This window comes from Rhinolophus sinicus, linkage group LG02 (assembly GCF_036562045.2).
Source record: "Rhinolophus sinicus isolate RSC01 linkage group LG02, ASM3656204v1, whole genome shotgun sequence".
Classification (NCBI taxonomy): Eukaryota; Metazoa; Chordata; class Mammalia; order Chiroptera; family Rhinolophidae; genus Rhinolophus; species Rhinolophus sinicus.
Genome location: NC_133752.1, coordinates 11621654 through 11635139, shown reverse-complemented (window position 1 = coordinate 11635139; position 13486 = coordinate 11621654).

The window sequence follows — 13486 nt, the reverse complement described above, 5'->3', positions numbered from 1 at the left end:
GAGACTTCAGTGTTGACTTCTGGCTTATAGGAGATCCTCTGACTTTCAGAAGTAGCTTCTCAGATGTCTGCCCTTCCAACTTCTCAAATGGAATTTAAGCCCCTCACTCTCCATTAAAAACAATTATATAGGAATATATAGAGCGGCTTCTGTCTTTCCTAACTAAACCTTGACTATCTGGCCTTTTGAGTTCTGTAATATTTTCCATATTATATTTACCTTTAAATTTCACTTTACTTCAGTGTCTATTTCTCTCTCTCTCTCTCTCTCTCTCTCTCTCTCTCTCTCTCTCTCTCTCTCTCTCTCCCCCCCTTTCCTTCTCCCTCTCCCTCTTCCTCTCCATCTCCTTCTCTCGCTTTTCCTCCATATTTAGCCAAATCTGTATTTTTTTGTAATAGATACATTTATATTAATTTCTTTACATAATACTTTTAATTTATTTTTTTTATTTTTTGGATAATGTCTATTTGTTTTCTACTATAAGCAGGTTTGTTAAGTAGAAGCTCATCTTTTTCTTTTCTTCTTCCTCCTACTACTTAATTTGAGGTTATCTATTTTCACTCCCAGTTTATATCCATAAGGCAATCAGTAAACTCATTCTGCTTTCCTTTTTCTCTTCACATTCTCCCTATACTTATTTCAGTTCTGATGATAAACTTATATTCAATGCTTACTTTAAATATGCATGACAGTGTCTTTTTAGACTTTTCTGTTATCTTAAGATCCTTCATTAGTATATTTCTTATGAAGGACTCGTGCAAAAATATTAACTGACATTATGCATGTTAATAGGGTTTGTCCATGTTCTGTAAAATTGTCTACACTTAAATATCAATTTGGTTAGACATACAGTTGTTGGCTTACATTTCCTTTCTTACATTTTCTTCTGGCATAAAATGTTAATTTCATAAATTTTGATAAAAATCTGATATTCTTTTTCTTATAAATGACTTCATGTTTTTGGGATGCCTAGGGAATTTTTGTTTTTCTGAAGTTTTTAATTGTGCCTGAAATTAGCTTTCTAGTCAATTTTCACAGGGTTGCAGTATGTGCTTCAATATGTAGTTTTGTCTTTTTTATTCCAAGAAAATTTACTTGAATTTTATTTACTGGTATTTGTTCTGCTCCATTTGTTTGCTATTCCTCTTCTGCAATTGTTTCATCATATGTATGTTGCATCATTACCTATTTTAATAATATTCTCACAAAACGTTTTTTCTCTTTATATTTTATTTCCTTTTTTCTTCTCTTTTTGTCTTTCCATTACCTATGTCCCTTCTGACATTATCTGTAGCCTTAATTCTTGCTAAAAACTTTACTTCTGAAATTATATTTTTTCTTTCATTTGTACCTATTGTATGACTTCTGTTAGTTCTTTACTCATATTCTCATTTGTTGAATCAACCATTACCAAGATTGTCTAATTCTTCTGTGTTTTCCTTAATTCCTTTTTGGCTGTTTTGAAATAATAGCTTTATAGATTTTATCTCTTTTTGTTCATGACTTTCTGGAATAACTGAAACATCTATAGATATGTTACTTTGCTCATTTTATTCTTTTCTTATAGTGACTTAATACAGGGTTCTATTGCAATATATTTCAGTTGCTAATTTCTAAGTGAAAAATATTTTCCTGGTCTCTTAGAAGGGTAGGGTATGTTTAAAAAGCATTTAACTACATGACTGTACAGCAATATTCTCTATTGTTACCACATATGATTCAAACATACGGCCTTGCATTTTCTGAGATGTGCTGGTTGCATTTTCTTTGCAGACTTTTATATGGACTCTATCCATTCTTTGTGCCTTCAGTCAATCCTTGGCTCATTGTAGCTTCGACTCACAGCAATTTTACCTAAGTCCAGTGCTTTATTCCAAAGTGAATTCCATTTTATTAATTGCAAGGATTCTTAGTAATCAGGCCACCTCAACATTGTCTCAAATTCTGTTGGTCACCATTAATTTCCTTACAAATTTAAGCCTCTATAAATATCCTCCAAGTTGGACTGTTCAAGATTTGCCCATCAAGTTTACTACAACAAATGGGGCAATTTCTGGGTTTTTTGACACATGGGCCATTTATTCCCTGCTTCTCATTTCTCTTGCAGAGTTGTTGAAACCCTGTTGCACTTATAGCTGTGTTTTATTTAACCTACACCTATGGGAATAGTTTGTCATGTAATTTTTTTGTAGATGTTGTTTGTGATGCTTCTGGTACGTTATCTTAGTGGCTATTCCCTTTTAGGCTACCCAAAAATTATACCATCAACTACCAAGTTAACAGGATGTTTATTGTTGTAAGTACTACCACACACAAAATTTAATGAAAAGTGAAAGAAAATATGCCCATTAGAAAAATAATTTTCAAATGCTGTTTATCTCTAAGATAAGTTTAGAGCAACGAATGCAAATTTTATATTTGTATATTTTTTAGTAGCACACACATTGTGATCAAGAGATTAGTTTTGCTAACCTGTTTAAAAAAAATACTTGATAATTGTGAAGTATAGGTAAATCCAGCTTAAAATTTTAATGTTTTTATTATTTATAAATTCATTTAAGGTTTTAAGACTTATTCTGAAGATATCTAACACTAGGATGAACAGACTATTAGCTCCTTTCTCTTCTGAATTTCCAATATTTCATTAAAATATCTTTCCTGGTACACTTAAGAAGATGCAAACACATGTAATTTGTGTGACAGATCATAAACTAATCCCATTTTTCTCTCTCTAGGGGAGCAATTTTTATGTGATGTAAAGTTTTCAAACTTGATATTAATAATGAATGTTAAAAATAATAATTAAATTTCAATTAATCTATAGCTCTAATAATGTGGATTTTAACATGGACTAAAATATTAAGTTGTGCTACTTAAGAAACAAGACTATCAACTCAAAGAACAAATGCTTAAACAATAGTTTAATGTGTACTACTCTCTGTATAAGCCAATAAGCATTAAGTAGAAAGCATTTTTCCAAAACGTAGGATTGAAAATATAACCTGGAATGTACTCATTTTTAAACTTCAATTTTATAAATCTCAAGTCTCCTCCCTATTCACAATCAAGAGTCATTTATCTCTAAGATAACGTATGTGATTTAAGTCAGCTGTGCTATGATTATGTACACTGTGGCTGAATTACAGATCCAAGGTTATCTTTTAATCGTTTGAAACGCTTTTATATTCACAGAACACAGTTGGAAGCAGATTATGTTGAATTCTAGGAAAGGACTAGTTTACTCTCTTCCTGGTACTTAATGAAAAGCAAGGTGACTCAAATTTCAGTTTGAGTCCTGTAAACCAAAACATGCAAACCCCATATATCTTGGCTTTCAAAGATCTTTGTTGGAAGAATCGTAGTATTTAAATTTGGAAAGCCTGCTGAGGTTTTCCTATCTAGCATAAGTGATCAATTTTGGCATTTTTCCCAGGAAAATGCTGTCCGTAGGATTTGATGAAGTTTCATATTGAGCTATTTCCCAAACAATTAGAGAAGTCATATTTCCATTCTAGACCAGAGAGGCACAGAGAAAGAACAAGGAAAAAAAATTAACTGTGTTTTGGACAATCAGGATAAAATCAGGAAATATAAATTGAACAGGATCCCATCAATCTGAACCACAAAAATTTACTCAGGCCAAAATTTCATTTCTCTAACCAGAAACATGTACAGTATCTTTGAAAGATCCCCCAGAATCCCAGAGCACATCTTTTCCCAGCTCAACCAGCTTCCCTAAAGATATTTTTTAAATTAACAACAAAATGATTATTATAAATGGATTGAAAATAAATAAGAAAGATGCTTTATTTAAAATCAGAAACATATTAGGCATCACCACATAAGATATAATCCATGAGCACAATCATAAAAAATGTTTAAAAATGAGTGACATTAAATCAGAGACTTGCAGCTGTAAAATTTCCTGCCTCAGTATGGCATTCACTTCCTTTCTGTGTTCACAGAAAATGTCAAATATAGAGGGGAGCTGATTAGAACGCATGTCGCTCTGAAACATAGACTACGACAGTCTTTATGTTCCCAGTAAAACAATTTGATATTACAACCCTAACCGTCAATGTTAGACTAATTTCAATAAGCAGTTTTGACAAATTCCCCAAATCTCAAGGTATCTTTAATATCATCTTACCCCTCTTTGCCCCATTTTACTGGTGTGGAAAAGACATAATTTCTGTAAGCTTATACAGCTAAGTGCTAGAGCCCCAACCAGCATATTAGCATACCAGTTCTCACATTGATATTACATATCTTGAAAACAGTAGCACTAAAGAGTTTCAACAAATATTTATGTCCTATTTACTCCTCTGAGCCCATCCTGTATTTCCAGCATCTTCACGAATGAAACCCAGGCCCTCATAGTCAACATTTTCAAAATCAAATTCATTTTTCCTTTCTCCCAAATGAAATTCTCTTCTCCTATATTACCTTTTCTAGTGAATGACACCACCATTCAGCCAATTTTCCAGTGGAACACCATAGAGTTTCTCCTAGTCATTCTCTTTTCCTTTGTCTCCTGTGATAATTTTTCCCCAACTCCTGTCCCTCCTGTTACCCAAGTTTCTCATCAGTCTATGACCCCTTTCTTGAAATCCACAGCTGCTCTTGAGTTCCAGCCATTATTATTTCTCAACTTCTAATTCAAAAGAACCTCCTAATTGAATTCTAATCTCTATTACCTCTTTGACCAATCATCCATTGAGCCATGAAAGTTTTATTTCTAAAATGGAAGCATTATGTCATTCCTTGGTCTGGAATCCTCTATAGAGGCATCTCCTTACTACTTGTCTACCAATTCCTCATTCTTTATTCAGTGATCCTGAAGAGGACGTTAGGTTTCATATGAAATTAGCCCTTTACATAGTGAGACCATTCTGTTATTTCCCCAAAGGTCTTCTATAAAAATTACAATATTTTATTTTAATAAAATAAATTAAAATGTATATACTGTGTTTCCCCAAAAATAAGACCTAGCCGGATCATCAGCTCTAATGCATCTTTTGGAACAAAAATTAATATAAAACCCAGTGTTATTTTACTATAATATAAGACCAGGTATTATATAATGTAATATGATACTATATGATATATGATATGATATTATATCATATCATATCATACCGGGTCTTATGTTAATTTTTGCTCCAAAAGACGCATTAGAGCTGATTGTCCAGCTAGGTCTTATTTTGGGGGAAACACGGTATTAAACTCTATCAGGGAGTTAGAAACACAAATAAATTGACTTTCCCAACTGCTGATTCTTGTGTCATTGATGTGTTGGTATTTGTTTACTTGTATTTTTGTGTTATTTTATTTTTTACATATTTTAATCATCCTGGAAATTATCTCCAAACCCAAATATAAAGTGTTTGTATATCTATTCTTGATTTTCAAACTGATACAGTATTGCCTTCCTAATATAAAATATGATGGTTATGATTCAATTACCTTCTGCTGTGTTTTCCATATATCTCGTTCTACCCAAATTATGCCAAATCTTATTTTCAGCTTCTTGATTTATTATCTACATAGATTTGCATATTTACTTAAATTTTGTTTTATAACCTATCAACTTAAGACATCATTTTTCTGATTTTTCATGATGTAAACTAATGCAATGCTCCCTTTTCTCCTATATTTTATTCACCATTATTTTTTCCATAAATGTTTTTGACATTTATTTGTTTTTATGTCTGTAAACTTAGTTCAGTTAACAAATATTTATTGAACACATACTACACAACACAGGATAATAGCATTTCATCATTTTTCAAGTTGCTGCTAAATATCCTGTAATTCATAGGACAGCCCCCCCCCATACTAAAGAATTATCTGACCCAAAATTTCAATAGTGACAAGATTGAGAAAAACTGCACCAAGGTCATCTAACTTCTACATCAGTTTATTTGTTACAGTGAATAAATTTTATTCTTTAATGGCTTTTTTTCTTAAACCTTTTTGACTTTCTGTTCTATTTTATTTCATTTATTTTCTAAGTTAATTGCATAATTAATAGCTGGGTTTTTTAATTCTACTCAAGTTTGCATGATGTTTTTTGAATCCCATGTCTTTCTTCCTCTTTCCTATATTTTGTCTTAAATTTGCTAGAGCACATTCTAGAAAATCACTGTAAGAGGTGAATGGCAAACTTTATGAATCTATAAATATCTAAATATGTGTCTATGCTGCTATTAAATAAAAACCTTCAAGGCCAGAAGTTTTTCTGAAAGAAAGGGTATATTGAGTCATTTGCTAGCCAAAAAAGGATCAGGCCCTGAGTCACCAGCAGCAGGGTTAGATGGAGAAGACAAAAATGTCTCCTGTCCTGGGTTTGAAGGGGCTCTTATGTGAATTTGTAGAAGAAAGATGTACAAGGTCTAACAATTAAGTTCATGAACTTGTTATAGCAATGTTGCTAACCTTCTTCTGTGTTTCTCCAGGGCCCAGGGCCCATCAGCTCCAAGTCATTGTCCTTCAATCTAGTTATGGAGGGTACAGCTCAGCAGCAAGTCCACTCACTATTTTCAATCTTAGATACAGGGGTACAGCCACCATCCCATGTGGGAATTGAACCAGCAACCTTGTTGTTAAGAGCTTGCACTCTCATCAACTGTGCCATCCGGCTGCCCCTCCGGCTGCTCAGCAGGCAGCTCATTGTCTTCAATCTAGTTGTGGAGGGTGCAGCTCACTGGCCCATGTGGGAATTGAACCAGAAATCCTGTTATTCAGAGCTCACGCTCTAACCAACTGAGCCATCCGGCCACCCACTAAACTTTTCTGATATCAGAGGTATTATTCATTATGAATTTGTACCAAATGGACAAACAGTTAACCAAATTTACTATTTGGACATGCTGAAAAGGCTGTGTGGAAAAGTTAGTGACCTGAAAATTTCACCAACAATTCATGGCTTTTGCATTATGACAATGCACCAGCTCACACTGCACTGTCCAGGAGGGAGTTTTCAGCCAGTAAACAAATAACTGTTTTGGAACAGCCTCCCTACTCACCTGAACTGGCCCCCAATGACTTCTTCCTTTACCCGAAGATAAAGGAAATATGGAAAGGAAACATTTTGATGACATGCAGGACATCAAGTGTCATACGATGACAGATCTGATGGCCATTCCAGAAAAAGAATTCCAAAATTGCTTTGAAGGGTGGACTAGGCACTGGCATTAGTGCATAGCTTCCCAAGGGGAGTGCTTCGAAGGTGACCATAGTGATATTCAGCAATGAGGTATGTAGCACTGTTTCTAGGATGAGTTCACAAACTTAATTGTCCGACCTCGTAAGTTGTTTTGAAAGAATTTGCATTGGCTATAGATAAAGAGGACAGAAACAGGTGAATCAAAGAAAGTTTTGGGATAGGTGCATAGTCTATAGGGAAGTAGTATTTGTTGCTTTTGGGTTGGTTGGGGACAATAGTCCTGAAAGTTCATGGGTAAGCAAGATGCAGTGGTGTCTGGTGATGGGCTGATAAGAGCTGAAATAGCCACCTGGAAGTTGATTTAAGTTTCAACATACATTCTGGAATGTGAACAGTCTTTTGTTGATTTCAGCCAGAGGCTCTTTTAACTGAATAACCTCCCTTGTCTCTCTCTCTCCCATTGTCTGGCCCGTTGTATTTTAATTTAGGACATCTCAGGAACTTTCTCTTGTCACTGCACTTGCCCTTGACATTTGGGCATGGAAGAGCCGTTTGGTTTGGAACTAATAATAACATTTTTTTTGTTTCTGCTGTCACATTCAGGTTTGCTGACGAGAAGTCAGATGCCAATCTAATTCTCATTTCTTTGTAAGTGACCAGCTTGTTGTTTTGTCTCTGTATAATTTTGGAATCTTTTTAAGATCTTTCGTGTCCTGACATTTCATGAGGGATGTGCCTAAATGGGTGTTTCCCCTTCCTCCTGGTCAGTCACTTCCATGGACTCTTTCGTGCTGATAATTCATACCATACATTAGCTCTAGGACTTTGTTTACTCCAATTCTTCCCCATCATGTTTTAATATCTTAAGACAATCTATTCAACTCCTAGTAGAAATTAAATATTGAAGCTTATGGGCTCTGAAGCCAGGACATCTGGATTTGAATTCGCACTGTGCCCCTTCTTACCTGAGTTATTTTATGTCTGTGTGCCTCGGTTCTCCAATCGGTAAACTGGAGACCACAATAATACCTACATCATGAGGTAATTGTAAGGACTATGGTGGCATGCATTAAAGAAATTAGAAGGTTATCTGGCACACATCAACTTTTAAATGTTTTCTAACATTATTTCTATATTTTTAGTATACCATACTGTCTCCATAGGTCAATGGATATAGCAGGGGTGCCAAAACTATGGTTACATTTTAAGATAACATCTCTTAAAATGTGTGTACATTTTTTGACACCCTCTGTATTTCTGTCCCTCACAAAATGACAATTACATGACTTTTCTCCCTGATGAGATCATATCACACCTACCAGAAATAATGTACACATGATTTACTTGCAAGTTCTGTGTTTCTGTAAGTGTCAAACTGTCGTTATGGTCATAGATCCATTTTCATAGATCCACAGATCCGTTTTAATCATTTCTCCTTTGCAAAACTATTTCAAGGGATTGTGAAAAGTAAGTTTTGGTGGCAAAACCTCTCCATTGATAGATGCAGATGAGCTGCCAGTTGTTACATACATGCATGTACACACACAAAGAACAAAGACACATGCAATAATTCAACAAACCTCAAAATACCATCCCTTCTACATCAAATCCAGCAAGAAAAATTCCAATTGAACATTCCCTTTCCCTGTTTGACACTCATTTTCCAGAATGCCCCCATTTGAGGAAAGAGCAGGATAGTCTTTGCATCAAGACTTAAATTCCCATCTTATCTCTGTCATGTACTACCTGCAAAATCCTAAGTAGGTACCTCCCAGGGTTTCTCTTTCTCTGTAGTTTGCGAAATGAGATTAACCTAAATGGCATAGATGGGGCATGGAGTACATACCTGCACATGGTGTATAGTAAATATGCAAGCTTACTCTCTTCTTTCCTAAACCCAATTTCATAAACATGAACTTATTAGAGAAGAATGAGGTGAGTGGAGTGATCCCAGAATATAGTTTCACTTACACATAAACTTATCAAATTTGGTGCGGCATTAGTAATTCATTAATGAGTATGACATAATCACATATTTTAGATCTCTCTCTTTATACTCGTATGTCACTTTATCCCACACTATTTAACATTTTTTTCATGTTTCATTTTGCTGAATTTTAAATGATCATGATCCGCAAGACATGTGAAATGTTTAGATTCTCATGTCTAAATTTCTATCACATTTTACCCGTCAGGAATATTTATTTTTTCACAGAATCATGGTATTGAAAACATAGGTTTCCTCTTAAAAGAACTACTTATTGCTTTTCCTCAATGGGAATTCTTGATATTTTGGCACAAAATTATGGGAAAAAAAATAAAATATAGTTGGATGATTTCCAGGAGGAGAAACATTTGACAAGCTTGTTCTGTTAATAGTAATTAACTTAGAATGCAAATTTCAAGATCACTCTCTATATAATAAAATCTCTTTGGCTCACCTCACAGTATTAAATGATTATAATTTTAATGGAAAATTTCTGGCAAAATAGTCACATTGGCTTGTATAATGTCCCAAGGAAGGATTTTAATACCACCAAAGGGAGAAGGTTAAAGTCCATTGAAAAGTGCCCTTCATTTTCCTGGAATGGTGCCTCGCTCTTGGAAAGCAATTTACAAAAGGCCTTTCTTTCTACTATAATCTTTTTCTTCCTTCCTGATGACTCTTTTATTTTAATGCTTATAGAGAGAGCCAGAGAGCCACTTAATGCAATGTTCTGGTGCATTAGGCAGTGTCCAGGAATGAGTGAAAAGATCTAAGATGTGGAGAATGTGAAGATTGGAAAGGACATGAAAAAAATGACCCAGCCTCATTGCCAGTATCATTTATTAATAGCAGCTGCAAAGATCAGTCACTTTTGCACAGGGAGGCATCGACCACATCTTTTGTTCAGACCATTCCACTCTAAGCAGCCAGGAGATAAGCAGGGTGTTCTCACTCTAGCCCCTCCACCTTTCTCTTTAACCTGTTCCCAGAGATCAGAGCCATCCCAAGAATTATAAAGATAAAATTCCTTAGCTGCCTTCTCTGAAAACTGCCAAATTCCAGATTTGTCATTTGTTCAACTAATATTTTATTTAAAGGAAAAAGGACAGAAAAAAAGTGTATAATTTTAGTTATACACCACAGTGGTATATTCGATTCCTATTGCCATTGTGACAAATTACCACAAATGCAGTGGCTTAAAACAACACAGATTTATTCTCATAGTTCTGGAGCTTAACACCAGGGTGTTGGCAGTGTTGTGTTCCATCTGAAGGCATCAGGAGGAGAATCTGTTTCCTTGTGTTTTCCACCTTCTAGAGAATGTCTGCATTTGACCCCTTCCTCCATCTTACAATGCATCATGACAGCCTCTATTTCCATCATCCTCTCGTCTTCTGTGGTCACATCTCCCTCTGCCCTCTTCTATTAAGGAAACTTGTGATTACATTGGACCCACCCAAATAGTCTACGATAATCCCCATATTTCAAAATTCTTCATCACAACTGCAAGGTCCATTTTGCCACATAAGACAACATAGGTTCAGGGAATTAGGACGTAGACATCTTTGGGGTAACATTATTTAGCCTACCACAAGTATAATGAAATATTTAGATTCCATGAGTTATTCAGATAAGTTTCAAAAATCACATATTTGTCAGATTGTCAGATCTGTTTATGTAGAAATATGAGAACTATGACACTATGTACGGGATCTTCCTATAAAAACAACAAAACACAACAAAACAAAAAAACCAAACCAACAACAACAAAAAATCCACAACTAATTAAAACTATTAAGCAAGCCGAGTACAAAATCATTCAAGAATTTCAGATTGGAAATAGTAACTTCAAAATAAAATAAAAATGCTCACATCTGAAATGTAAACATGTTAATATATTTCACATAGTTATCATTTCAAAAGTTTTGTTTTGTTGTTTAAGAAAGGAGCTTTTACATAAGGGCTAGGCTATTTTTAATAACTGATATATCATATTAGATATTAAACAAGTTATAAGGATTCCATATAGAAAATTTAGATATTTTATAATTACTTGAGAGTACCAAGATCCCTTTTGAGGAAATAAAAGCTTAGATGGCTCTGGGATCCTACTTACAAATGTTTGGAAGTTCAAATGACTATAACCAGTTACCAATATATGTTTTTTAAATGTATTAAACTTGAAGCCAAAATCAGATATTGTCATTGAGCTGAAAATTTCTGATTTGCAGGAGAGTGCTATGTTTAAGGACATTGCAATTAATTTTCTAGATGAACTTGAGATTTATAGGTCAAGGGAAAGATTTCATATTGAATAAGTTACCTAATGGGTGTTTCTCTCTTGGTTTGCAGAAACTACTATGCTAAGTAAAGGTTTAAATAAATTACATCATAAAATGATAATGATGCTGATAATAGTATTACTAGCTGGCATTTTATACACACACACACACACACACACACATACACAAACATACATACACATAGATCCATGGATTTTTCGTTTTTTCAATTCTCCACATTCAATGCCATACTTGGATATGGAAATAATACCACAGATAAATGCAACTCAGAGATATCGCACATAAAATTGCATTGTAAATGCCAGAAGGCCAGGATAACCAGCATTACACAGTCTTTTCATCTCAGACCTATTTTGAAATAAAAATCATTGCATTCTGCTTCCAGAAATCACCTGAGATTGGTACACATCAGTACCATGGACTTTAAGATAGGAAGGGATCTTAGCAAATCAACGTATTTGTTGAAAGATTTAAACACCAAAAAGATACAGGTTCAAGTATAACCTCTATTCTTATTAGCTGTGAACTCAAAAAAATCAGTCACTTGTCTGAGAGTCCAATTCTCCATCTATAAGAATGAGGTAATAATACATGTATCCTTTGGTTTCACTGAATTGATGTGAAAAGAGTTTATAAGTCTTTTCCGTCGTAGCATGCCGTACAAAAGCAACAATTGAAACTATCTACTGAGCAATGGTAGCATGACAAATAATATTCTCCAAATTACAAAGAACTCAACAAGGTAGATCTGACATTTTACTTAGAACAAAAAAGACTAGATCAGAGAAGTAGAGCTGATGGCCCAGAGTTACAAGAAGAACAGCGAACTTCGATTTTAAGCAAAGCCTACGAAGCCTGTTCTATCCGCTGTGCCCAGCTGCCTCTCAATAAAATAGAATACAATTTTATGATTTAATTCAACACTTTCCCTATAAATAAACAAAATGTAGATCCAGGACAGGGAAAGTATCAGTTTGACTCAATCTGGTTTCTAGAGGCAGAATTTGGTGATCAAATTCAGGTTGAAAGGTGCTCCTTTTTCTCTAATATGATGACCCTATGAACATCCTGCTGTGATCAAGAGTTTCATGAAAACAGTTAAAATATTATTTTATAAGGTAGTATGGCTATTGTAATTTAAAAATTAATATAGTTTATATATTGTAATTTTAAAAATTAAGGTCAGGGTTCTCAACTCCGACCAAAACTCCACTTCATACCTCTTCTAAGGTCAAAGCCACAATTTCTGGGAGAGTTTTGTAACTTGACAATGGGTAGAAAAAAGGGAAGCACATTAGTTACTCCTTATATTCTTAGTTCAAAAATCATTCACTCAAAGATGTAGAGTAACTTAGACATTCAATTAGAAACATAGGTAACTTTTTTTTTCTTTTTACTAGTATGTGTGTCTCAACTAAGAATAACACTTTTCGCACCTACAAAAGTTGAGTTCATCTTACTCATCCATTTAACAGTTCACACAGAACCCTCAGCATGCTCTATCACTATGCCACTTAGAAACCGGGCTTACCCCTTGTTTCAAGCCACTGGTAGCCAACAAAAGCAAGTCTAGGTGATGGTTTCCACAGTTTGATTGATACAACAAGTTGCACACATAAGTTACCTAACATGCTATTATCATTTATGTGGTTTCCAGCTACACAGGTCTCCTACTCCTATAGGTTTTGCTATTTTCAAAATGGATATCTTGCTCTATCTCATTCACATTTAACCACACCTGGAGCATTAATACTTTCTATTGAGCCCCAGTCTCTTCTTACTCTCTCACTGCACCTATGATCTAAAAAAAAGTCAACAGGAAAAAAAAGGTTCCAGTTGAAGATGCAGATATCACCTAAAATATCTTTTTTGGCTCATGGCAAACACTATGTATAAAAAAAGAATTGCAGAGATTTTCTGGATGAGATGAGCCTCTGAGTGATTTGCTCTGCGTGGAAATTTATTGTACCCAATCTGTCAACAAAAGTGATAAATTAATGCAGCTGGGAAAACTTGCTTCTATCTCTA